Genomic DNA, 26,383 nt, shown 5'->3' on the forward strand with positions numbered 1-26,383 from the left:
CCAAATTTTAAGCGAGAAACGCAAAAGGTCACCCAACCGGGTTCTTTTCAGCAAGCTAAAGGAGAAATTAAGTCGACAACCGGGTGCATCCAGAGTTAGTCAGATCCTGAAGGCAGTTCCTTGGGGGAACGGAGGAGCAACGCGCCAGATGAGGGCTGCCTTACAGCGCCCCCCTTAGAGGCACTGCTACGGAAGGAAGGCAGAAGGTTGGAACTCGAAATAACTCGCAAGGCGCCCGTTAAGGGGGAAATCTTTCATTTTTTTCTCAGCAGAACCTCCCCTCTCCCCCCCCCCCCATGAAGACAGCCCGGGGACTCTTTGCTTCCTTAGGGAGAGGGCAGGGTGGTGGGACAGATGGCCAGAGGGTTGGATGGATGGACAGACAGCCGGACAGAGGGCCCAGCAAGGCCTGAGGAAGGGCTCAGGAGCGGGAGGGAAGGGCAGGGCGAGGGGAAGGGCGGCCCCGGGCCTGACAGGGGACCTTGGGCCTAACCCCGGGCAGCAGCTCCTGCCTCACAGGGCCCAGAAGGGGCTGATACGGGGGGAGAGGGGGGGGAACACCCCAGCCCCCAGCCCTGCCTCCAGGCCCTGCGGCCTGCACCCCCCCCCTTCCCCTCCCCTCAGGGCACCCTGACCCGACCCGCAGGGCCCGGACACGACCCGCAGGGCCCGGACACGAGGCCTGCTCCCCCTCAGGGCAGCGGAGGGGAGCCGGGCCGGGCAGGAGGCCTTTCCCCCGCCCCCCGCTGCTCTATGAAGGGCTCTAGTTACCGGCAAGCAGGGATTTTTACCGATCCTGGCCGGACAACGAAGACTACTTATTAGAGAAGTACAATTCTTTTTTTCCTTGTGATAACTTTTCTTGACCAAAAAACAGGATTGTGAATGAGGGAAAACGAAAGATGTAACGTGGGGACGTGCGGATACTCACCATGATGCAGCCTTCTATCCGCATGTTCACCTGCTCATAGAGCCACACATGGATCCTCGACCTCTGCAGAACCAAGGAGGAGAGTAAGTCGGGCCACAAACACTGAGCAGTTTTGTTCTCTCATGTGTTCAGAAATACCTGCTAGCCACAGCCACGACAGCTCCCAAACGCTCCAAGGAGCAACTTTCAGGGGCAGTTTCAATGAGCAATCCGACGTTTGAGCGTTATACCATCGGGTGAATGCTACACGTTTGGTGAAGAACACGTTTCCAGTCACAAGGGAACACCCCTGCACGCCCGGCTACACGAGGGGGAAACGCCGGGCTCCTCGTGCCCACCAGCATGCCGCACAGCTCTCCATCCCCCACAAACCCGTCCCGGGACACGGCCAGGAGCCGAACTCACCGAGGGGAATCCCCAGACCCTCCCCACTCCCCCCACACCCCCCAAATCCCCATCCCCGCCCCCTCCCCGCGGTACTCACGTTCTGCAGGTAGCGGAAGATGAGGTTCTGGGGCGCTGCGTTAAGGGCTCAGCACGGGGACGACAGTTCCGGGCTCGGGACAAGGCCCCAAACCCCACAACGAGGCCTCAGGGCCCCGGGACAAGGCCTCAAGGCCCGGGACGAGCCCCCAGGGCCCCAGATCCGAGCCCCCTGAGGTCCGAGCCGCCCCCCACCCACCTCCCCGCCACCCGCCAGCCGCAGGAAGGATACGATGGGCTGCACCATCACCTTCTGTACCTTCTGGCCCTGCCCGCGGTACCCCATGGCTGCCGCCGCCTCGCCGCACCCGCTCCGCCGCCACCGCCGGAAGCCGCTGAGGGCGGGCGGGAGCGCGCGCAAGGGGCGCTGGGATGCTGGAGGACCGCTGGGGGGGGCCGCGTCTCTATGGTCGCAGGTTTATTGGAGGGGGGGGCATTAAATAGATAACAAATATATATTAAAAAAAAGGATAAAATATGTAAATTATGTACAGGAGCAATGGCGCACGCGAAAGCCCAGCACCGCAGGCAGAAGAGGCGAAGGCTGATGGTAGAACAGGGCTTGGGGTGAAGGGAAAGCGAGGGCAGCTGGGCGCAGTCTCTGAGCTCTCCTCCTCCTGATTTTGGTTTTTTGATTAAGGAGGCATTGGGGAGGCAAGGACAATCCCCAGACAAGGACTGTATATCTCGAAACAAGACACTGGAACTCATGATAAGGAAGCGGCAGACGGACAGAGAAACAAATGGAAGGACTATAAATCTCAAAACTGGACATTGGAATTCATTATAAAGATACAACAACTGGAAGAATTAGCAACAACCAGCGCTTGCAATTAAGAAACATGCCAGCTCAGCAGATTCCTGACCTAAGGTGAAAAGTACACTGTGAGGAAGACTCGGGGTCTTCCTCCCAAAGACCCCTGCCCACGTCCCAAAGCCCCCTGCCCACAATTCTTGGGAGGCTCTACGCAGGCGAAAGGTGCCAAAAGGCTAGTTAGCATGAGAAGCGAGGGAAGGCGGGGATAGGTAATGAATATGTATAGGCGCTTGTAGAATATTGAGAGATTGATTGTAGAAATTCAAGACTGCTTTCCGCCTTGGGTATGCACGATAGGTGGAGAGATCCCCCGTGCATCCAGCGCTGCAATAAAGAATATACCACTTCAAGGAATTTCGGCTTCGATCCTTGAATCAATCTGGCAGCCCAGATGGGACTACCTCTCTGCCGGACCCGCTGGGGACAGGACTCCCTCGGGTACCCCCGGGATTTCCCGGAGGGACTCCTCGACTCAGCGGATCACTGCGGAGGCACACAAGGACCCCATCATTGTGAGTGAGTATATTCTTTATTCTGGTTTGGTTTTCTGGTAGACCGGTCGTCTGGAACTGTCTGTAAGTCAGCAGGTGATCTTCTGCGAGGCAGTGTTTGGTATATACTTTGTGGTTAGCACCACAAGTATATGTTTGGGGACCTTAAGGAAGGAGCTCGCTTTAAGGTCCATCTGGAATTGTGTTGCCTATTTCGGTTTTCTGACTCCTGGAGTGTGGTATTTAACTCTGGTTATTGTTACTGTGATTTTGGCTATATTCTTGGTGATAATAGGAGGTTCGTGGCGTTGTTATAAGAAAGATATCATTACGGTGTTACATATTTCAGTTTTCTGACTTACTGCATGTGGAATTTGACTCTGATTATTGTTATTGTGATTTTGGCAATATTCCTGGTAATAGTAATAGTTTCGTGACATCGCTCTTGAAAGATACCTGCGTGCCCACATTTTTGTAAGTGATGCGTGTATTCTGAAAGTGTGAACTGGAAAATGGGGGGGCAAACAAGCAGTGAAATTTTAAAGAAAAGTGCGTTAGGATGTGTTTTGAGTCACTGGAAGGATATTGGAGGATCTGCCGGTGGAAGTGGGAACAGGAAAACATTGATAAAATATTGTAATCAATGGTGGCCGCTTTATAAGCTGGAATGTGGAGAAAAGTGGCCCCTAAGTGGAACTTTCAACTCTAATGTTTTGCTACAGTTAATGTTGGTTTTGAGAAGGAGAACAGGATGAAATGTTGTATGCTGATGTTGTTTCAGCATCTTGGTGGGAAAAGGTACGGAATTAAGTTGGCCCCTGACTGAGCCTTTGATGTTGGCATTAGAGAAGCACAGGCTGGAGAAAGATAAAGGAAGTGTTAAAAGGGTTGTTGAAAGTGTTAAAGGTGTTTGAAGTTGAATGAGCAGGGAAAGAGGATGTAGGAATGTTAATAGTTCTGCCTCTGCTCTAAGCAGAGGTCTTAAAATCATGGGTGTTAGCCCTTTGGGGCAAAGGGATCACAATGGGTCCGAGAGAGAGTTGTTATGGAAACAGAAAAGCAGTTAATTCTTAAAACAACCTGAGTTCATGTGCGAGCTCAGATTACCGATGGGACCGCTCAGGGAACTGTGGACAATTGCATTCCCCTGACCGACCCCACTGAGACCCTAATCATCCCGAAAATTACGAACGGCTAAGTAAATACTAAAATCTGGATGAATTGGGAATTGAGAATATGCTTCCAACAAGGTCTAAACGAAACCCCTATGGAATTTTTGGACCAGCTCTGAAATGTAATGAAAATAAATAAATAAATAAAACGGTTTGGACCTGGCTTCGGAGGACAAATTGACTAGCCTTTTTCTAGGGTAATCATTGGTCCCTGATTTCAACAGGAATAACGGGGACCTGGGGAATCTATCCTAGCGGATCCTCCACTGGTTATAATGAAGCTAGGGGAGGAATGGAAGTGCAATTTCTTATTGATATGGGGCAACGTATTCAGTTCTAAATCAAGCATTAATGCCTTTACAGAATGATTATGTTAGGGTAAAAGGTGTAACTGAAAAGGCTTATTTTTGTGAACCTTTGAAGTACAAGTTAGGGAAACAATGGGGCATACACAGATTTTTATATATGCCTAACTAACTCCCCATGGGCACTCTTAGGTAGAGATTTATTAGAGCAATTAGGAGCAGAAATTGTCTTTGAAAAAGGGAAAATGGAATTAAGAATAGGAGAAGAACAACTAATAAATGTGTTAAGCTTGGCACTAATACAAACTGACCCTAAAAGTGAAATACCTTTAGAGATCACAGATCAAGTATGTCCAGGAGCTTGGGCTACCGAAGTCCCTGGAAGAGCTAAAAATGTGACCTTAATAATTATTAAATTAAAGCCAGGAGAGAAACCCATTAAGGTTAAGTAATATCCTTTGAGGATAGAAGATAGGAAAGGAATTAAAGAGATAATTGATAAATTTTTACAGTATGGATTATTGATTGAATGCGAATCAGAATACAATACACCCATATTGCCAATTAAAAAGGCAGATGAAAAAGCTATAGGTTAGTTCAGGATTTGAGGGCCATAAATAAAATCACCGAGGATATACATCCAGTAGTGGCAAACCCTTATACTTTGCTGACTAAATTAAAGAATAGTCAAGTCTGGTTTACCGTACTGGATTTAAAAGACGCCTTCTTCTGCCTAGCCTTAGCCACAGAAAGCCAAAACCTATTTGCCTTTGAATGGGAAAATCCCGATTCAGGCAGAAAGACGCAGCTGACGTGGACAGTACTACCTCAAGGATTCGAGAATAGCCCCACTATTTTTGGAAACCAATTAGCAAGGGAACTCGAAACTTGGATGCCTCCGGACACTGAAGGTGCTTTGTTACAATATGTAGATGATCTCTTAATAGCTACCGAGACTAAAGGGAGTTGCATTCAATGGACTATAAGTCTTCTTAATTTTCTGGGTTTAAATGGATATCAAGTCTCTTGACAGAAAGTCCAGCTGGCTCAACAAAGTGTGACCTATCTGGGATTTGAAATTTCGGGAGGACAACGACAACTAGGAACTGAACATAAGGAAGTCATTTGCCGGACTTCAGAACCTCAAACGGTAAAGGAGCTACAAACCTTTTTAGGAATGACAGGTTGGTGTCGCCTTTGGATTTATAATTATGGACTATTGGTAAAGCCTCTATGTGATTTGATAAAGATTAACCAGTCAAAGTTAGTCTGGACTGGAGAAGCACAAAAAGTCTTTAAACAACTTAAACAAGAATTGATGAATTTAAAATATCAAGCAATATTAGTAGAACAAGATGATGTGGAAACTGTGGTCACTAACATCGTAAATCCAGCTTCTTTCCTTAGTAGAACTCTGGATGAACCCATAACCCATGGTTGTATAGAAACAATGGAGACTGTGTATTCTAATCAACCCGATTTTAAGGAAGAATCTTTAGAAGATGCTGACGAATCTTGGTATACTGATGGAAGCAGCTTTGTGAAACAAGGACAATGTAAGGCAGGGTACGCCATTACAACCACTCAACAGGTAATCGAGTCCAAACCATTACCCCCTGGGACATCCACCCAGAAAGCAGAGATAATTGCTCTTACGTGAGCACTGGAACTAGCAGCAGGAAGGAAAATAAATACTTGGACAGATTCTAAATATACATTCGGCATGATACATGCTCATGGAGCAATTTGGAAAGAACATGGATTGCTGACCGCTCAGTGATAACACATAACGTATGCTGAAGAAATTTTAAAGTTGTTAGAGGCTGTAAAACAACCCGAAAAGGTAGCTATCATGCATTGTCAGGGACACCAGAAGGGGAATACTGATTTTGAAATTGGAAATCGCTTGGCAGAGGCTAAGCGGGCAGCTGAAATAACTGAGGTGAAGGCATTGTCTTTGATACCAGACAGTAAAATCCAAACTATATCCAAACCATACAAAAGAAGACTTAAAATGAATTGAAGATTTGAAAGGTAAAATGAAACCAGATTGATGAGTATATTTAAAAGATAACCGCATAATAATACCCTCTAATTTGGCATGGCCCATAGTTCTTACAGAACACAATAAAACACATTGGGGAGCTGGCACACTGCATAAGAGCCCGAGTCAGACATTAGTGGGATGATACGATAAAACAAGTAACTCAACAATGTAGCATTTGCTTACACAATAACCCCAATACCAAGAAGAGAATAAAATTTGGAATAATCGGTAAAGGAAATTATTCATGGCAACAGTGGCAAATTGATTTTTCAGAACTCCCTAGAAAAGGGGGGTATCGTTATTTACTGGTTCTGACTGACACATTTTCAGAAAGGCCTGAAGCCTTTCCCTGTCGAACAAACAAAGCAAGAGAAGTGGTTAAAGTCTTGTTAAATGAAATAATACCATGCTTTGGGATTCTAGTAGCAATGTCTTCTGATAGTTTCACATTTTTGTGTGCAAGTGGTACAGCAGATAAGTAAGATTCTAAAGATAGATTGGCAACTGCATACTCCTTACAGACCACAGGCAAGTGGACAGGTAGAAAAAATGAAACATTTAATTAAACAACAAATAGCTAAAATCGGACAAGAATCTAATTTGTCATGACCTCAATCCCTCACTTTAGCATAACTTAGAATTTGAGTTAAACCTAGAATAAAAGGGAATTTGAGTCCCTTTGAAATCTTATATGGAAGGCCATATCCATTTCTATTTAGTGGAGAGGACCGAACGCAGTTAGGATGAGAATATTTATATGCATATATAACAGAACTTCAGAAATAATTAAATAAAGTACATAAATTTGTGGAGAGATCCCCCGTGCATCCAGCGCTGCAATAAAGAATATACCACTTCAAGGAATTTCGGCTTTGATCTTTGAATCATGGTAGAACAGGGCTTGGGGTGAAGGGAAAGCGAGGGCAGGTGGGTGCAGCCTCTGAGCTCTCCTTGTCCTGATTTTTGGTTTTTCTCCTGGAGCCGGCAGAAGTCCCCGTGAAGTCCTTCGGCACGATGAAGGCCTGCGTGAGCTCCAGCAGCAGTTTCATTGGTGAAGGTTTTCCCTGGTGGGGCCGGGGCGTCACAGCACACACACACACACACACACACACAGAGTGTCCTGGTTTCAGTTAGCACAGAATTAATTTTCTTCCTAGTAGCTGGTGGAATGCTGTGTTTTGGCTTAGGATGAGAAGAGTGCTGATAACACCCCGATGCTTTAATTGTTGCAGAGCAGAGCTTATACTAAGCCAAGGACATCTCAGCCTTTTGCTCTGTCCTGCCAACGGACAGGCTGGGGGTGCAGTAAGAGCTGGGAGGGGACAGACCCAGGACAGGTGACCCAAACTAGCCAAAGGGGTATTCCATACCATCTGACGTCATGCTAAACAATATATAGGGGTGGCTAACCGGGGGAAGGGGGCCGGACTGTTCGGGGTTAGGCTGGGCATCGGTCAGCGAGTGGTGAGCAATTGCATTGTGCATCACTTGTTTGTACATATTATTAGTAGTAGTACTATTATCACCATTGTATTATTATTATTGTTATTGTTATTTTCCTGTCTTATTAAACTGTCTTTATCTCAACTCACGGGCTTCACTTTCCATTTCTCTCCCCCGTCCCAGAGAGGGAGGGGGGAGGGTGAGCGAACGGCTGCGTGGTGTTTAGCTGCCGGCCGGGTTAAACCACGACACAGAGACGCGTGGTTTTGTCCCAACATTAAGTATTTACAACAAATTCAACAAGCGCTTTTCCTCTGCCAGCAGCAAATGCCTGAGGGCCCCCACAGCTTCACAAATCATAGCGGGAAGAGCCTACCGTGCCGCGAAAAGTTCGGAAAATAATTCAAAATTGATCTGCTAGGGGAAAAAAAGAAATACAAATCGATGGCTGGTGGCAGGGTACACAATACACCCGAATCTCAGCTCTGTCCTCCGCAGGGTCAGTGCCCACGCCCAAGCGCGATGCTGATGGCACCCGAACATTTGCTGTAGCAGGCAGCAGAGCCAGCAGCTCAGGGGAGCAACTTTTAAAACCAAGAGGCACTTAAACAACCCTTCATCGACCCCGTGACTGCGGCAGAGTCCCGACTGCTCGCCCCGGATTCCTCACACCAACAAAAAGCACCAACCAAAGCCTGGGGGAACTTTGGTACAGCACAAGAGAAGGGAGTGGGGGTAGCGGAGCCGCATGGCAGAGCTGCTGCTTTTCACCAGTTGATCATCCCTGATAACTGAAAGTAAGGCTGGGTGGCTGACCCCCACCCCCACTCCTGGCAGCAACTGTGGTCCACAACACACTGGAATAACGATTCTGCTCCCTCCCACCCCTACAGCTTCATCATCTGACACGGGTACAGTCAAAACAATGGCATACACAAGTAAAAGTCAAGAGTCGACATAGTAACTCCAGGATTTGGGTATCAACTGTCCGAGAAATCAGAACACCGAAGCTTCACAATGTGCCCGACATCGAGTTGTGCCAAGGGGGGAGGAAGGAAGAAGCTTTCCCTTTAAGCCTTCAGAGCATCGCTCCATCAGAAGATCGATTTGCAGCCACCGTGGCGTGCCAATGGAGATCTTTCTGTGCCAAAAGAAGTGCTTTGTCCTCTCGATATCGAAGGTAGCCACCTATAGTTACAGAACGGATGCACAAGACCTTAACTCTGACCAGCAGGGAAATTTAGGACAACTGAGTGCAGATCCTGCCAATTTCTACCACTTCGGACTGTGCTTTAAGTCTCATTGCAAAGCCTCAGTTAGAAAAAGGATCACCTCGGGGTATCCAACAAGAAGAACAGTTTTAATTTTTATTTTTTTTTTAAATATACCATAGGACTACGCGGTTCAACTGTCAATCATCTCAGAGAGTTCAAGGAGGAGGTCATCCTCGTCCTTCCCTGGGTCTAAGTCGATTTCGGCTTCCAGTCTGCCTCCTGAGATTTCCCAAAGTAGCTTCTCAAAATCTTCATCCGCAGATAAGGGCGCGTTCCCTGTGGAACGGGTATCCAACTGTGGTGGTTTTACCATGCTGGGCAGCTAAACCCCACAACCGCTCTCTCACTCCCCCTCCTTTAGATGAGGAGGGGGAGAAGTAAAGCAAAGAACAACTCACGGGTTGAGATAAGGATAAATTAAAGGGAAATAATAATAATAATTAAATAAAGACTACCATGAACTAAACAATTTAACTAAGGGGAAATAAAAAGGGAAAGGGGAAAAGGGAGGGGAAAAGAGAAAATAAAAAGAAAAAAATAAAAAAAAAAATCTTCATCCGCAGATAAGGGCGTGTTCCCCGTGGAACTCAGCTGGCATGTGCGTGCCTCTTCTAGCTGGGAAGAAGCTGAGGTCGAGGTCTCGAGATTGATCTCCATCTGCTCCTCAAATCTTGCCGGGCTTCCAAGACGCACTTCAGGTCTTGGGAGAGCAAGAAAGAACAATCAGGATATGCCATTTCTTAACGGGAAATCCCTTTTCTGCAAACCGGCTCTTCAAACTGTAGGCAAGCCCTCCTACGCTTCAATCTTACACAGGGATTGTTATCAATCCACCCAGGGCTACATTTAGAGCCCGATGTGTTACCAGCTACATTTTTAAGTCTGGGGGTTTATCCGTGAAGCCAGGGCACCTGGAGTTGAGGTGGCATTCTTGAGGACCAAAAGGCAGAGGACACTACTCCTCATCTATCACCTCACGAGGAAGTAGAACTTCACCTCCTCCTCGTTCAGGTATTCAGACAACCCAAGAAGTCACTGGAAAGCTGTGCTGACTTGCAGCATTTAAAGAAAGCCGAATTAAGCAATCCTGCTAGATTTCCTGCTAGAAAGTGGTTTCAGGTGACTTATTCCTTTGATGGATTTTGGCTTTAATTATCTCAGAACCCTCATTTTTTCCCACATGTGACAGAACGTACGTTTCCCTGGGGATATACACTGATTAAGAAAAAGAACAAGTTGGGGTTGTCACCTGTTTGGGGGATTTTCTTCAAGTCTGATGGCTGGGATGTGCTCCGGCACGTCTGAAACACCCTAGAAAGCAGCAAAACAGTATTTATGACACATGGGTAAAAGATTCCTTAATAGCTTTTTCCTCCACACTGCTTCTCCTCTGGCATTGCGGAGCCGTGGCCAAAATACAAAACCAAGGTGCTCCTGAAGAAAGTTCACATTCACCTGGACGTTACTCATGCTCTTGTGTCTTTTAAGAACATGGCATTAATGGACAAAATCCCCCACACCAGAGAAATCACAGCATCAGAGTACCGGTTCAAGAGTGCCATTCATCTCCTAAATACAGAAGGGTTCTACAAGCATCCTGGAGACAGCTCCCGGATTTAAAAGGAAACAGAAGGCCTGCAGAACGTTTGAGTTTTCCACCTTTTCTCCTAGAGGAGGGTAGAAATTTAACAAGGGATCCACCTCTGCATTAGCCCGTGGCCTTACCATGTCTGCTTTTTTGGCTGGAGGTCCCATCATGTCAGCAGCAAAGGCAGTCCGTAGTTCCACAGCTGCTACGGCAGAGGGATAACTCCCAGGTGCCTTACGTTTCAGTGCCTTCTTCTTGGGGAAAGTGACTTTCCCACCCGAAGGCTTCGCAGATGTCATCAAGTTGGCTAGAGTAAAAGGAAGAGAGAACTGATACAGTCTTGCTCCGCCTCAGGAAAAATCCAGGTTCTCTTCATCATTTCCACAGTCCTTCTACACAGTTAAATGCATTTGGCCAGCAGAATTACACCGCCATTGCCTGGATTCTCAGGAATGTTTTCCACATAGTAAACTCTGTCTACCAACAATCCATACAAAGGAACAAAGAAACCCAATAGCTACAGTAAATAATAATCCAGGACAAGGGAAACCTCAGACACATAGCAATCCTAAGTGCCAGCTAGGTTCACAAATCTAGACAGCTTTTATAGTTAAAGTCCTGCTCCCTCTAGGAAAGGAAAAAGCAGCAGTTAGAGTAGGACAAGAGTGTATGCAACTGTTGTACCAGCTTCCTCTCCCTTGCAGTGATGTCCCACAGTTAAGTTGTTCTACACCGTCCAAATTTGTCGTGTCATTTTCTAGTCTCCCGTTCCTTACCTAACATCTGGCTGGCAGGAAAAGAAACAAACTAAGAAAAAGAAAGTACACACTTTGCTTTGTAGCATTGCGTGGCAAAATGCACCCAGCCAGAGTTACAGCATGAGAATCGTCATCTTCTGTCTGTATTTCAGAAGACAACCTAAGGAACTCTTAACCTTCAACACTTACTTTTAGCTTCCTGGCCCTGAAATTGAGCTGCCACTTTCCCTGCTGGTTCAGTATTAAAGAAGCCAGCAGTAGATTTGACAGCAGCTTCCTCCTTCCGAAGCTTCTCTTGTTGTTCTCGCTGTTGCCACTTCTCCCAACGGCTCTCTTCAAAGCTCTTCTCTGGACATTTACGAGTTCCACTCTGCTGAGTGGGCTAGAAGGAAAGAAAAGTAGTGCATGAATAGGACAAAAAAAAATAAAAAAATCCGTGCGTGGAGATTTCATTAAGAAAATCTGATCAGCAATCCCTCCAAAATGGTCTTGATGTGGAACAGCATATTAATATCCTTCAGGTTACTGTTGTTGTTTTTGTTTTTTTTTTTTCCATAAAATTCTGCATGTAACAAGAGCCATGCTTTACTATGGACACAGTCTCGCATATCTGCAATATCCACTGTGGCAAGCTTCTTTAAACAGCTAGGGTGTTCTGCTGTACATCTATTTATCAGATTCTTTTTTAAGCAGCAGAAAGTCATACAAGTTCCCCTATACAGTATCCACTGACAGATTGATTTCCTTCAACACAGAACTCTGGCCTTCCGTATTAAATCCTTCACGTCTGACAGCTCAAGTCAGTAAGAACAAAAAGAATTCCCTCCACGTTAACCGTGTAGATTTCAGCTGGTGCTAACAGGGTTTCTTTGTTGCTGTGGTATAAACAGACTGATTCCAAGTTTGGGGATTACAGAGTTGTCTGGAAATGCTGCTGGCAATAGGATTTAGACTGCACTGCAGCTCCTACCAGGTGCTGAAGGGTAAGAACACACTCAAGAGGGTGGCACACGGTGAGTAACCAAACTTGGCAGAATTATCAGAAATTGTACGAATGGATGTGTGTCTTCACAGAGGACTCACCTGTACATCAGCTACAGAGGAAAGGGTAGGAAAAGGCCGGTTCAATTCCACTGCCTTCTTTTCTTCTTTTTCAGGTGCTTTAAAAAAAGACAAAAAAAAGTTTTGTCAACGGCAGAAATAAAGAAAGCTGGGTACTTGTTTCCTTTGTGCATTTGTGCATCCCTGTGTCCCATGAGAGAGAGAGAGAAAGGCTACAATGTGCAATCCATTCGCCCGGACAGAGCTAGCTGCTTCTTGGACTCACCCTGAATTTTGCTCTTGCTAGGGGATTCTCCTGCTTTTTTCTTCTCTTCTACCAAGTGATTATTCTTGTTTTCAGACAAGGCTTCAGGGAAAGTTTTGATGCGACCTGCACGAGCAGGTCTTGCCCCTGCGCTGGAATCTTCAGTTTTACCATGCCCTTCAGCCTTGCCTTTGGCTTGAGTTTCGCGTCTCTGAAGAGCTTTCTCACGACGGATTTCCTCCAGTGTTTTCACATGGATCTCTCCCATCGGCTTAGCAGCCTTCCCTGTCATCATCAAGAAATGAGGAGAAGCACCAACATTTCAAGAGAGTCCAGCAATATTTTAAGTCTCCAAAATTTGTCAGAGCACTAAGGAAAACTAATCTGGAGTGTTCCCAATAATGCATCTTAGAACAATATCCTTAGAACAACATTCTCCTCCTCCTCTGAGCCACTTGTATTTTGAAGACCAGCCCTACCCAGAGAGAACTGCTACACAGAAATGCTGCTTTACTTTATTACTTTTTCAGACTGCATTTCAAATTCCTGCTCCTGGCAGTGGTTCTATTCTAATGGTACGTAACGGTTCACAGAAGCAGCTAAAAACCTTGACAAGGCACAAGTAGAAAAGAAACACACACCTAGAGCCAGATTTCTGATAGTGGCTGTCAGAAGAGCTTCAGCACTCGAGCAAGAGGCATCAGTTCTTTGTTTTCGTTTCAATTAGTTTTTAGGGATGGATGAAAGCAGTCCAAGTTCATGGAAAGGAAGGAGGAGAAAGCATATTTAATATCTAGCTGTTACCTCTCTCAGTGCTGGTCTGTTTAGGAGGTAATCCCAGCCTGTCCTTCAGAGACTTGGCAACTTGAACTGCAAAACAGAAACAGAACGAATTAGGGAGGCTGCAGAATGTCAACTTCAGGTTCACAGTTCAAAACAAGACAGGAAAGGTAACTTTGAATCCCAGTGATTACGACCTCAGCCAACATGCAAAAAGAAACATCACTGGAAAAGGACAAACAGAAAGACTAAATACAAAACCCAGGAATCCAATCCAGATGCCCGTTCAGTACCTGGATCTCTCTTGGGTGCTTTGTCAGCATTTCCCGGAGCCTCTACCTTCTTCCCCAGCCTTTCAGCAAGGCTGCGCTTCACTGGAACGGTGCTTACATCATCTTCAGAGAAAACAAGGAATATTGTAAGAACTTTTCTTTGCAGGAAGGTTTGAGAACAGTCAACAATAAGCTTCTATTTTTCAAGCATATTTTCAGAGAATTGCCTTTCAGCTGCTAAATGATTTTTTTTATTTTTTTTTTCCATTTCTGCAGTCAACACAGATCTCCACTGCAATGTATTTTCCTTTCATACCTCAAAAATACTCTTTAATGCAGTCATATATAGAAGGCAGCACCTACGTCAAAGCTCATAAAAAGTTCTTACCTGCGGAGGCTTTCCGTTTTCCTTGTCTATCAGCAAGATCTAGTCGAACCACAGGTTCCTCCCCTAAAACAAAAGGGAATTTTTTTTCTATTTCACAGAAACCAGTAGCCAACAGAAATATTATCCTGTTAGCCCATGTCCCAAAAAACCCAGTCAGACACTGTTTTGACAGCTAAACCACATAAACTCATATTTTAACTGTAATTAACATAGAAAAAAAATCTTAAGAGTCTCAGTGCTTCCTCCAAATTCCAGCTGAGATAGTAGAGCGTGAATCTGAGTCTGCTTGACAGCTATACTTTGTGCAGAACAAAGCTGCATAAGCAAGCAGAATATTATTAGGTACAAATGCTGAGAAATAGTCCTTTCTAAGGTGAAAGTCTACGAGTAAAAGTACTTTTTTCCCTTTAAAAGGCATTTGCACGGCTCTAAACAATTTATACACAAACTCCTGTCATACTGTGTCCACACCTGCCACTGTCAGCCTCTTTAATGCTTCAGAAATTGCTTCTTATATAGCACTGTCTTCTACAGCTCTTTCTTCTCGTTACTCTTCTGTTTTTCAGTTACCCCCCTATTGAACTCCTAAGTAGAATACACTAGGACAAAACATCTAGGACTCTAGATTCTCTCTGCAGCTTTAACTACTACACAACACGTTGCTCTTCAGACAGGAATAAGAAATTTCCTTCCTAGTTTCACACAGAACTTTACACAACAGACCAGCTAAAGCAGGAGTGGTTCTAAGCTTTCCTCCAACGTTTCAGGTTCTGTCCACTGACTGCCAGACAAAGCCACCAGTGACCTGGCCAGACTGCCTGCCCTATCGCTAGTCAGACCTCGGGTCATCTGTGATTTAGACATTCATGTACAGCACAGATTCCTTCAAGAACCAAAGATTTAACACAATCATTTACAGCACAAATTCCTTCCAAGAACCAACACATGCTCACCATCATCATCTTCATCATCATCTGCAGCATTGATTACAACTGGAGGGTGTGTAGGGCTTGGGACATTTTCAGAGTTTTCCACTTTCATCACCCCCTTAGCTGTGGAGAGGGATTTGACTGGACAGAAAGTTTCTTTTGCTGCAGTGACATCTGAGCCACTTTCAAATCATCGTCCGCGGACTCAGGCGGATTTGGCAGTGTAGCTAGAGGAAGAGGAGGATCATCGGTAATATGGCAGTTTAAAACTTTGACCACAATGCAAAGAGATGGTAGGAAAGGCAGATAACCCGCACAGACAACGAATTCAGCATCTCCTTTTGCCCATCCCATCACTGTTTACACCGGGAACAATGACTTCCCTTCGAACAACAACACATCTCCCTACCACCCAGCAAAAGATGAAACAACAGGAAGCAAACTGCAAGGCAAACATCACACAAAGCAAAGAGAAGCCGAGCACGAAAGCAGAAAACAAACACCAGCAGTACACTCGGTTTAACTGACCACCTATGACTGCAGACCTTTTCCTGCACTCACAAATGAACAGTTACCTGATGCCCCCTACAGGATTGGCACCCACTAAGTAATACTCAACATTAAGTCTTCAGCGCTTAAAGAAAAAGGACCTAAACTCACTCTTGCTTGGTGGGAAGAATTGTCCATCGATGTAACGTCCCTTTGCATGATGAAAAGCACAGTTGGCTTTCTGACAGCCTCCCGGCTGGTTCTCCCAGTAGCAAGGAATCTCACTGCGCTTTTTCTGAAGACAGAAAGAAAGAAAAGCTCGTGATAACACGCACCTGAGGCTTGCAAAGAGATGCACAGCTCCAGATCATGACAGCTGTCACAACACAGTGCTGAAACATCATTCCAAAGGTCAGGTTCTCAGTTAAGTGGAGTATTTCTGGGCATATTCACAAAGTTTGCATAAGCTGCAACCACTATGCACATTTAGATTTGTCATCATTCAGTTTGAGAAGACAGGCACTCGCAGACATCAGTTGAGGGTGGGTTAAACTAATACACCTAGGATTATACTAGGACTATTCAGAGGGAAAAAGAACATCCGAAATTGCCTAGGTTAACCCTGTCTAGAACTACTTCTTGGAGACTTAGTTCTTCTGCACCTTTAACTTTCCCCACTTCCTACCCCAGGCAGCTAGAACAGCGTTAGCTGAAGGACTGTGGCTCAGAAGAGACCTGAGAGTTCCTTATCAAGCCTGCTCCCATGAGGATAGAACAGCCTGTTTATTACCCCCCTGCTCCAGCAGGTTTTAGCAGTCTATTTAACAGCTATTCTGCATCTGTTGAGAAAACTGTCAGCATCTAATAAAAAAAAAACACATATATATCTTGCTAAGACATACCTAAGGCATTGATTTTATTTCCCTCTGCTTCCTCCCACCCCCTCTCTTGGTAACAGAAACCAGTAGGATTTGGAAGCAAACGAATCTATCCTGCAAAAGCACAATCAGTCCACCTAGGGCACTGAAAAAGGCTTTTGTTGATTTATTTTGAGAACACATCCTTAGGCACTCACGTCAATTTCCATGTGTCTGAATCGGCAGACATTCCTGAAACAACGACCCTCCTGCCACAGCTTGCAGACCGTCTCATTGCCCAGAGCAGCTTCGCAGTGGCGGTAGGCACATTTGTCTCCCTGGAACCAAAAGGAAACCAACAAGGAAAAGAGAGTACAGCCTCAAAAATGGCCATGCTGCTGCCTAATGTTGCTACAACTGAATTCAGAATCTCTCTGGTTCTCAAGTTAACCACAGACCAGTGTGCTTCCTCCTCCTAATCTACTCCTTCCTGAAAAAAATGGGGAAACAAAGCAAAGCAAAGGAAAGCCAGCCATACCTTGGTACAGGTAGAATAGAAATAGAAGTAGCAATCGTCTCCTTGTTTAGACATGCCGACGAGTTCTGCTAACAAGCTCGGCTTCTCTCCACAGGGACTTCCTCTGCTCTTGGAGAGAGCTGTCTTCACCCTTGCTTGGGCTGAAAGTCTTCTACTGGCTTGTGAGCAGGGAAATCTTCTTTTTAAAAGTAACCCTAAAGAAAGTAACAAGCGAAAAATAATGAGGAACGAACAGTTTTCCAGCTTTCTTCAGTTGATCAAATCAAGTTATCAGTCTCTCAAAGAGAGCAAAGCCTTTTTCCCAAATTCTGGAAATACACACCAACAGCTAGGTGTGCTAGGTGTCAAGTTCTATTTAACGGTGCACAGGGAACCATTCATCTTCCCACAGTCGAAGCACAGAACAGCCTCTTGCTAACAGAACTCCTCCCTGCTGCTGCAAGAAACCTCATGGCCTGCAGGAAAACCTCAAGCTAAGAGTTCCAAAGCAAAAGCAGAAAACGCATGATTTGTACTCTTTATATTGGAGTGAATTCTAGCTGCTAAACGCTGCCTACATCTGAGGGCACGTTCTGAGGCTGGGGGGAAGGACACTCAACACCCACTGACAGCAGGAGTGCAAAGATGCCAGCCAAGAAGGCAAAGGTTAGAGCTGAACGCTGCCTCAGCTTCCTCCAGCAGCCAGCTGGGGGTCACCTTTCACCACGCTCTCTGAGACTCTGAGCCCCGAGTTACCGCAGCCGCCAGCTACAGCTGCTCCTTGCTGGCCCAAACTATTGGAAGAGTCTTCAAACTTCAGGGACCTGTTTTATGACAGCCTCAAGATCAAATTAATCTGTTCCTGAAGGCGCCGACTGTCCTGGTGTTTCTGCAGCTGTCAAAGAACAATCCTGAACCGAGGCACGCGTCTGATCAGACAGTGCTTCGGCACGGATTTCTCTTTAGCTTGACACATCAAGGTGAAGAGGAATCGATTCTTGCAAGCACCCTCTCAAGCAGGGATCTAATAAGGTGACCAGAACGACAGATCTGTTGTGCAGATCTGAGCACGTCACTCTGCAGGGAATCACTTTCAAGCCTAAGATGTTTCACCCATCTCCCTGCCCCAGAGCGACACAAGTAAAGCTCTTAAGCAATTGCTAACCTGTTCTCAGTGCTCACGAGTCCCAAATCACTCCTTTTACAATATACAAACCATGGCAGCTGGCACCTAGTTGGCACACGGTGACACTGCACACGTTGGCAGTGTCGTCAGGAGCTGGAAAGTCAGGGGTGAGGGGGTTAAGGGAAACCCACCCATCAGTTTAGCAACTTGGCTCCCGTAGGATACTTCCTACGGCGGGAGTTTTAGCAAAGCCACTCAGAGGGACCTGCTGGCTAATTCAAACGGGACTTCTGCTGGAGCAGGCAGAAGGCAGCAGGGTCTCAGGAGATATCCAGTGGGCATCACTGTCAGTCTGTGGCAGTTTGGGGTCCAGCTATCAGTGGTTATGTGTGGTTTTCTCTGCTTCACTTTCTCCAAAGCTGTGAAAAAATATTTCTGTTACAGCACTCTACAGTCCCACGTTACGGATGGAACCAGCTGCATCAACTTCCAGTACGACGGTGTTGGAAAAAGGTGCCTTTGGTGGTCAGGAGCACAACAGCTCTGCTGATGTGTTATTTAAGTGTGTTCTTACATCTGAGTTTCCTCATAGCAGCATGTAGCTGAGGGGGTCCAAGTTTCCCAGGTAAGGTTTATGTTTTTTCTCCTACCAAGCACCAGCTCAGTATACAAAGCTCTGTTAATAACACCCAAGCATGCAGATGTTAAACTGAAACTGCTTTTCAACCTATTTGTTGTTCCGAAAATAGCTTAAGACACCATCTTCACAGGGTCAAAATTCACATGGAAGTACAGAAAAACCCAGAAGCGCTTCCTGAGCTTCAGTTTACCAACAACACCATCGGATTTAGATCCTGGCCTGGCAGCCAGGATGCAGGGTCTGTAAGCATTGCTGCCATGTGCAAGTGCCAAGGCAGGTTTCTGGCCTGCCCTGACTAAAATACCTGTTTTTTTAATACAAACAGCGTGCCAGGTACGCTGTAATGCCAATGTGCCAGGTCAATAGAGGATGTCAAACAACAGAGGCGTTTATCCTCATTTCTGGCATGAAAACACTTTTAACAGCATTCTTTTCACCAAGAAACCCCTCTCTGTCTTCTCCAATGCTCCAGGATCTGCTGCAGCAGCTGCGCTGCTACAACCCACGTCTTTGCCAAATCTTTTCAAGAATTGTGCTTTACCTCGGCAACGTTGAGGTCACTCCTCTTCCTCCTCCAGCTGAGGAAGCAGCTCGCTGGCTCTGCCACACCACAGGTGCGGAAGCGAAAGCTGGCAACACAGGAGTCAAACTCTCAGTGCTCACGAAGCCACCAGGGCAGAGGGCTGACACAGAGGCACCCCGCATCCGCTCTCCCTCCCCGCTGCGAGGCTCGCAGCAGCCCCGACCCGAAGCGCACACAATGCTTCGCATGGTGATGTCACCGCTGATTCTGAGTCCCCAGGTGAGGATCTGCCTCACCACTCTCAACGTTGGTCTTGGGTTTTGTTGGTTTTTTTCTTTTAAACATTCACAGCTTATGGGAAACCATCAGGTAAACCACACATGGCTAGGGAAGAAGTCCCACACGAGGGAAGTCCGTGCTTTTCTTCCAGGCAGTGGCACGTGCTTTAACACGCCGCGTTCGACAAAGCAGCTCTCCCCGTTTTGCTCAGTGGCAACAGGCACGACTGCAACGCACACAGGTGGAGGCAGCACCTGCAGGTCCCAAACCCTTAACCGGTTTGTAGAGAGCACCAATTTTTGAAGTAGTGGTTTTCCCTTAATCCATAACCCCTTCTTGCCTTTATTTATATCGGGTGGCTCTCCTCTATTTTCCTCCTCAGTGTCTGAGCAGACACTGGGAAGCCTTTCGGGAGGAAGGGCACTGCTGAAGCTCCTACATCTACTCTCCGAGAAAAGAGAGTATGTTAAAGAATACGGATTTCCTTTCTTTTTCCTTTTGTAAATACAATTTCTGAAATCAACGCTGCGGCCTGGCAGCAAATACCTACGGGACTAGAGAGGATTCCTCATCCTCACTGTAACGTTGTAGTTAGCCTCCCAACGAACCCATCTCCCCAGGAAGCGGCCATTTGAGATGGGAAGGGGCAGAGCAAGAGGAAGCTCTCCTTAGCCTAGCTCTTCCCCCAACACCACCTCGCCACCCAGCACCAAATTCAATTCACCTGCTCCGCCCGATCAGTCGATAGGGCGTCCGACGCTGGCACACGCCACAGCGGTGGTTCTGACGTGGCTTAAATCACCTATCCGCAGAATATCTCGGCTCCGTACGCTCCAATAACGCAGTAGTTGAGAAATAACGCCCAGAGCTCACACTCTGAGTGCAGCCCAACAGCACCGAAGCACCGGGAGGCTAAACATTCCCAACCTGGCAACAAGGCTGACCCAAGCAACAGCACGGAACCCTTCTGCACCTTCAGCGTGGACATCAGCGGAAGGAAACACAGATTTTTTTTTTCTCCTGGGGCTGCACCGCTCAGGGCCAGCAGAGCAGTGCTTCCCCTTCCCTTCTGTGTCTGTGCCAAGATCGTGCCTCGTCTCTCGAGTCCTGCCCGTGATGGTGCCTGGCCTCAGCCCCTTGAGGCGGCCATTCCTCCAGCACCGCAGCTCTCTTGGCAAGCTGCGAGTCATTTGATGTCTTGTCACGGCTTTCCAGAGCCAGGCACACAGGTTCCGGAGAAGGCTGGGGCAGGACAAGCCTGCTTTAAGCCCCAAACCTGCCTCCTTTACTGTCTCCTCTCAGGCCAGGCCTACCCTCCGGGCCCAGCAGCACTCATCCTGCCTGCCCCAGGACCCGCAGGTTGCGCCCTGTGGTAGCAGCAAAGAGCCCCCCAAATGTCTGTCCTGGGGTACACAGGGGTGAGGCAGCCCCGTCACTGCACAGACACCCACGGGACACGTCACCAGAGCCGCTACCGGCTTGGCAATTAAGGACGTGGGAGAGGAGCCCACGTCACGCAAGCATTCGTGGCTGCCCTGGACAAAGAAATAAACATTGGCTGGTTTTCTCCCCATTTAAATAGCTAAAAGCACCGCTAACAGTTGATTTCTTTGCGTCCAGCCTGTACTACGTTTAAAGAAAGAAGCAGCTTCTGCTGAGGAGGTGGAAGATGCTGTCAGCAGAAACACCGTGCCTAGAATGCGAGCAGGGAAGACAGCGATGCTGCGAAATAAAGCTTTTACAGCCGCTTCAGATCAGTTGGCCCGGGCTCCAAGGGTCAGACACCCAGCTGGGAAGATTGAATTTCCTCCTCGATAGCCTTGCCCAGCTCAATCTTGCCATCCTGACTTGGCTCCAGAGAAAGCCTCTTATTAAAGGCACAGAGAAACAATAGCTTCTCGGCCAAAAACTAGGAGTTAAAGCAAGCCAGTGAAAAAACTGTGCTTGGGAACAAGAACGTTTCAGAGGCTAGTTGATTTTATTTCTCATCGTCACTCGTGTCATGGCAAAGGGCCTCTACAGAGGCAAAAGAGTCTCAGCACTGAGGTAGGACATAGCTCAAACACCATCCCCAGAAGGTGGAGATCATAGCCTTGACTCACCCTAAAGGCATCGCAGAAAGGGCCCCAGGTAAGAGGACAAGGAGGAGTTTTGCTCTAGGGTTAGTTTGTCACATAGCCCAGGAGCCACTGGCTTTGCCTAGCATTTGACAACTGATTCTGGACCTTGAATGGACGAAGCCATACTCTGCCTCTGAATAATGAGGCTTGCATAGAGAGAAAACCCACACTGCCTATAGGGACTCTGGCATAGCAGTGGGGTTGCTTCTTGATCCCCATCCCTCAACACAGAGACGCGTGGTTTTGTCCCAACATTAAGTATTTACAACAAATTCAACAAGCGCTTTTCCTCTGCCAGCAGCAAATGCCTGAGGGCCCCCACAGCTTCACAAATCATAGCGGGAAGAGCCTACCGTGCCGCAAAAAGTTCGGAAAATAATTCAAAATTGATCTGCTAGGGGAAAAAAAGAAATACAAATCGATGGCTGGTGGCAGGGTACACAATACACCCGAATCTCAGCTCTGTCCTCCGCAGGGTCAGTGCCCACGCCCAAGCGCGATGCTGATGGCACCCGAACATTTGCTGTAGCAGGCAGCAGAGCCAGCAGCTCAGGGGAGCAACTTTTAAAACCAAGAGGCACTTAAACAACCCTTCATCGACCCCGTGACTGCGGCAGAGTCCCGACTGCTCGCCCCGGATTCCTCACACCAACAAAAAGCACCAACCAAAGCCTGGGGGAACTTTGGTACAGCACAATCGGCATTCCCTTGCCTGCAAACTTATCTTGGACTGATTTGTGGGAAAACACATCTTGGGGGCAAAAATATGAAGAAGTCTTGGAACTAGAAGTTAGTAGCTTCGTGCCATTGGAATCTTACTATGTATGTGTACAAAGGCGTAACCCGCCTAAGGGTATGGGAAAACAGGATTGTATAAATACGGGTACTACTTATGTGGGAAATCAGACATCTTGTAATCAAACAATTGATATTAGTACAACTAGCAGTTGGGCAAATTCAACCAGCTGGCCAGTTCCAGAAGGAAAAGGGTGGTATTGGCTATGCAATGTTACAGCCCGTAAGGTCTTGCCCGAGAACTGGAAGGGGACTTGCACTCTTGGAGCAGTAGTCCCCAATATGACAGTACATGATGTAGTGCCTCGAGGTTACTTGAGAAATCATATCCGGAGAATGAGACAAAAAATTAACAATCCATTGATAGAGAGACACACCACTTTTCATAGTTTTGTTCGATGGTTTATCCCATGGTTAGGAATGAGTGAATTGGAAAAGGCAATAGTTAATATTTCTGCAATTATAGAGAAGTTAGAAAACAAAATTCCGGATGCTATAAAGGCTCAACAAGAAGAGAGATCTAGTTTATCACAGGTAGTATTACAAAATCGGATGGCCCTAGCCTTGTTATTGGCCACTCAAGGGGGAGTCTGTACAGTAATAAACACAAGTTGTTGTATGTATGTAGATCAGAGTGGAAGGATCTCTACCGACCTGGAAGAAATATGGAAGCAGACAAGGATCCTACATGAGAGCAGTAAAGATGATCTTTCATATTTAGTTTAGTTTTAGTGAAATATGGAATAAGTTAACCTCCTGGTTGCCCAATTTCTAATGGTTGAAACAAGTTTTCATTGCTCTAATCGCAGTAGTAGTGTTAGGAATATTTGTGTGCATGTTGTTTAGATGCCTGCTTTGTTGTGTTACTGCAACTAATAGAAGCATCTGATGCAAAAGAATTTGCATGGGAAAAGAAAAGGGGGGATTGATTAAGGAGGCATTGGGGAGGCAAGGACAATCCCCAGACAAGGACTGTATATCTCGAAACAAGACACTGGAACTCATGATAAGGAAGCGGCAGACGGACAGAGAAACAAATGGAAGGACTATAAATCTCAAAACTGGACATTGGAATTCATTATAAAGATACAACAACTGGAAGAATTAGCAACAACCAGCGCTTGCAATTAAGAAACATGCCAGCTCAGCAGATTCCTGACCTAAGGTGAAAAGTACACTGTGAGGAAGACTCGGGGTCTTCCTCCCAAAGACCCCTGCCCACAATTCTTGGGAGGCTCTATGCAGGCAAAAGGTGCCAAAAGGCTAATTAGCATGAGAAGCGAGGGGAGGCGGGGATAGGTAATGAATATGCATAGGCGCTTGTAGAATATTGAGAGATTGATTGTAGAAATTCAAGACTGCTTTCCGCCTTGGGTATGCACGATAGGTGGAGAGATCCCCCGTGCATCCAGCGCTGCAATAAAGAATATACCACTTCAAGGAATTTCAGCTTTGATCTTTGAACCATGGTAGAGCAGGGCTTGGGGTGAAGGGAAAGCGAGGGCAGGTGGGCGCAGCCTCTGAGCTCTCCTTGTCCTGATTTTTGGTTTTTCTCCTGGAGCCGGCAGAAGTCCCCGTGAAGTCCTTCGGCACGATGAAGGCCTGCGTGAGCTCCAGCAGCAGTTTCATTGGTGAAGGTTTTCCCTGGTGGGGCCGGGGCGTCACAGCACACACACACACACACACACACACAGAGTGTCCTGGTTTCAGTTAGCACAGAATTAATTTTCTTCCTAGTAGCTGGTGGAATGCTGTGTTTTGGCTTAGGATGAGAAGAGTGCTGATAACACCCCGATGCTTTAATTGTTGCAGAGCAGAGCTTATACTAAGCCAAGGACATCTCAGCCTTTTGCTCTGTCCTGCCAACGGACAGGCTGGGGGTGCAGTAAGAGCTGGGAGGGGACAGACCCAGGACAGGTGACCCAAACTAGCCAAAGGGGTATTCCATACCATCTGACGTCATGCTAAACAATATATAGGGGTGGCTAACCGGGGGAAGGGGGCCGGACTGTTCGGGGTTAGGCTGGGCATCGGTCAGCGAGTGGTGAGCAATTGCATTGTGCATCACTTGTTTGTACATATTATTATTATTTCCCTATTATCACCATATTATTATTATTGTTATTATTGTTATTATTATTTTGTTATTATTATTTTCCTCTCTTATTAAACTGTCTTTATCTCAACTCACGGGCTTCACTTTCCATTTCTCTCCCCCGTCCCAGAGAGGGAGGGGGGAGGGTGAGCGAACGGCTGCGTGGTGTTTAGCTGCCGGCCGGGTTAAACCACGACACAGAGACGCGTGGTTTTGTCCCAACATTAAGTATTTACAACAAATTCAACAAGCGCTTTTCCTCTGCCAGCAGCAAATGCCTGAGGGCCCCCACAGCTTCACAAATCATAGCGGGAAGAGCCTACCGTGCCGCAAAAAGTTCGGAAAATAATTCAAAATTGATCTGCTAGGGGAAAAAAAGAAATACAAATCGATGGCTGGTGGCAGGGTACACAATACACCCGAATCTCAGCTCTGTCCTCCGCAGGGTCAGTGCCCACGCCCAAGCGCGATGCTGATGGCACCCGAACATTTGCTGTAGCAGGCAGCAGAGCCAGCAGCTCAGGGGAGCAACTTTTAAAACCAAGAGGCACTTAAACAACCCTTCATCGACCCCGTGACTGCGGCAGAGTCCCGACTGCTCGCCCCGGATTCCTCACACCAACAAAAAGCACCAACCAAAGCCTGGGGGAACTTTGGTACAGCACAAGAGAAGGGAGTGGGGGTAGCGGAGCCGCATGGCAGAGCTGCTGCTTTTCACCAGTTGATCATCCCTGATAACTGAAAGTAAGGCTGGGTGGCTGACCCCCACCCCCACTCCTGGCAGCAACTGTGGTCCACAACACACTGGAATAACGATTCTGCTCCCTCCCACCCCTACAGCTTCATCATCTGACACGGGTACAGTCAAAACAATGGCATACACAAGTAAAAGTCAAGAGTTGACATAGTAACTCCAGGATTTGGGTATCAACTGTCTGAGAAATCAGAACACCGAAGCTTCACAATGTGCCCGACATCGAGTTGTGCCAAGGGGGGAGGAAGGAAGAAGCTTTCCCTTTAAGCCTTCAGAGCATCGCTCCATCAGAAGATCGATTTGCAGCCACCGTGGCGTGCCAATGGAGATCTTTCTGTGCCAAAAGAAGTGCTTTGTCCTCTCGATATCGAAGGTAGCCACCTATAGTTACAGAACGGATGCACAAGACCTTAACTCTGACCAGCAGGGAAATTTAGGACAACTGAGTGCAGATCCTGCCAATTTCTACCACTTCGGACTGTGCTTTAAGTCTCATTGCAAAGCCTCAGTTAGAAAAAGGATCACCTCGGGGTATCCAACAAGAAGAACAGTTTTAATTTTTTTTTTTTTTTTAAATATACCATAGGACTACGCGGTTCAACTGTCAATCATCTCGGAGAGTTCAAGGAGGAGGTCATCCTCGTCCTTCCCTGGGTCTAAGTCGATTTCGGCTTCCAGTCTGCCTCCTGAGATTTCCCATAGTAGCTTCTCAAAATCTTCATCCGCAGATAAGGGCGCGTTCCCTGTGGAACGGGTATCCAACTGTGGTGGTTTTACCATGCTGGGCAGCTAAACCCCACAACCGCTCTCTCACTCCCCCTCCTTTAGATGAGGAGGGGGAGAAGTAAAGCAAAGAACAACTCACGGGTTGAGATAAGGATAAATTAATTAAAGGGAAATAATAATAATAATTAAATAAAGACTACCATGAACTAAACAATTTAACTAAGGGGAAATAAAAAGGGAAAGGGGAAAAGGGAGGGGAAAAGGGAAAATAAAAAGAAGGGAGGAAAACAAACAAACAAAATAAATGAAGGCTATATGGAAGTGCAGAGGAAAGAAATTACTCTCTACATCCCAAAAATGAGCGCTGATTGACCACGTCCTTGAAGCAAGGCCTCAACGCACGCAGCCGGTGTTCAAGAGGAGGACCGACGTCTTCTCAACGAGAGCCCACCCCTCCCCTCTTCTTCCTGTTTCCACC

The 26,383-nt window shown here is 46.8% G+C and overlaps 1 long non-coding RNA gene and 1 pseudogene across 1 annotated transcript; one reads left to right on the plus strand and one right to left on the minus strand.

Annotated features, from left to right (window-relative positions):
- The first annotated feature begins 1,747 nt into the window (after window positions 1-1,747).
- LOC139999599 (uncharacterized) lies at window positions 1,748-26,183 on the plus strand. The gene is made up of 2 exons (XR_011805058.1): window positions 1,748-2,068; window positions 23,268-26,183. It is a non-coding gene; the product is annotated as an uncharacterized lncRNA (long non-coding RNA).
- On the minus strand, window positions 6,788-22,491 carry LOC119713934 (zinc finger CCCH domain-containing protein 11A-like; annotated as a pseudogene).
- Window positions 26,184-26,383: the final 200 nt, after the last annotated feature.

Source organism: Anas platyrhynchos, chromosome 27 (assembly GCF_047663525.1).
Source record: "Anas platyrhynchos isolate ZD024472 breed Pekin duck chromosome 27, IASCAAS_PekinDuck_T2T, whole genome shotgun sequence".
Lineage (NCBI taxonomy): Eukaryota > Metazoa > Chordata > Aves > Anseriformes > Anatidae > Anas > Anas platyrhynchos.